This window comes from Panthera uncia (assembly GCF_023721935.1).
Source record: "Panthera uncia isolate 11264 chromosome B3 unlocalized genomic scaffold, Puncia_PCG_1.0 HiC_scaffold_1, whole genome shotgun sequence".
NCBI lineage: Eukaryota > Metazoa > Chordata > Mammalia > Carnivora > Felidae > Panthera > Panthera uncia.
Genome location: NW_026057582.1, coordinates 2526944 through 2528764, shown reverse-complemented (window position 1 = coordinate 2528764; position 1821 = coordinate 2526944).

Here is a 1821-nt window from a genome sequence, read left to right as displayed (position 1 = left end):
TAAAAAAAAAAAAAAAAGAAAGTGAAAAGATAAAAAAAGATGGTCTGTGAAAATAGTAACCAGAACAGAGCAGGGTGGTTCCACCAACATCAAACAAAAGAGACTTTGTTTTTATTATCTATCTATCTATAAAAGATTTTATTTTATTTTTTTATTTTTTAAAAGTCTAGACCTTTTTTTTTTTTTTTTTTTTGAGAAAGAGAGAGAGAGAGAAGGCACAAGTGAGCGAGGGGCAGAGAGAGGGGGAGAGAGAAAAGGAGAGAATCCCACGCAGGCTCCATGCCATCCCACAGTGGGGCTCGAGCTCATGAACCATGAGATGATGACCTGAGCTGAAGTCAGATGCTTAACCAATTGAGCCATCTAGGTGCCCCAAAAGACTTTATTTTTAAGTCATCTCCACACCCAACATGGGGCCTGAACTCATGACCCTGAGATCAAGAGTTGCATGTTTCACCAACAGATCCAGCCAGGTGCCCCCAAACAGCACACTTTTAAACATTCAGTGGATCAAAGAAGATCACAAGGGAAATTGGAGCATACTCAGAGATAGATGAAAACACAATATAGCAAAACTAGGCTAAGGGGAAAGTTTATAAATGCTTGCTTAAAAAGCCAACAGATAAACATAGGGGAAGGGATGGAAAAATAAGATAAAAACAGAGAGGGAGGCAAATCATAGGAGACTCTTAAATACAGAGACAAGCTGAGGGTTGCTGGAGGGGAGGTGGGGGGTTAAATGGGTGATGAGCATTAAGGAGGGCACTTGCTGGGATGAGCACTGGGTGTCATATGTAAGACAGGAATCACTGAAGCCAAGACTGCACTGTATGTTAACTAACATGAATTTAAATTAGAAAAAACAAAACAAAACAAAAAAACTCTAACTTTATGACTTAAGGAACTGGCTAGAAAGAAAACAAACTAAACTCAAAGCCAGCAGAAAGAAGGAAATAATAAAGACTAGAGCAGAGGTAAATTAAATACAAGATAGAAAAATAAGAGAGAAAATCAATGAAACCAAAAGCTGGGCCTTTGAAAAGATCAACAAAATGGACAAACTTTTTGCTGGATTAAGGAGAAGACTCAACTTCCTAAAATCAGAAACGAAAGTATGGGCATTACTGCTGATTCTACAAAAATAAGGATTATAAGAGAGTAGTATGAAGAACTACATGCCAATAAATGGGATAACCTAAATAAAAATGGACAAATGTCTATAAACACAAAACCTACCAAGACTAAGTCATGAAAAAATAGAAAATCCAAATAGAGCTCTACAGAGTAAGGACAGTAATGAGAAAAATCTCCTAACAAAGAAAAGCCCTGGACCTAATGGCTTCACCAGTGACTTCTACATTTAAAGAATTAACACCAATGCTTCCGAAACCTTTCCCAAAAAATTGAGGGAACACTCCCTAACTCATTTTATGAGACCAGCATTGTCCTAATACCAAAGCTAGAGAAAGACACGACAAGAAAAGCTACCTGCAGACCAATATCTCTTATGAACACTGATGCAAAAATCCTCAACAAAATATTAGCAAACTGAACTCAGCAGCATATTAAAAGGATTATACACCATGACCAGTGGGGATTTATGCCCGGAATGCAAGGATGGTTCAACATTGGAAAATTGATCGTGTAATTCATCACATTAACAGAACGAAAGGACAAAAACATACGATCATCTTAATGCCGAGAAAACATTTGACAAAATTCAACACCTTTTCATGGTAAAAAACGCTCAACAAACTAGTAATAGAAGGAATCTAAATCAATATAATAAGTGCCATATATGAAAATCCCACAGGGAACATC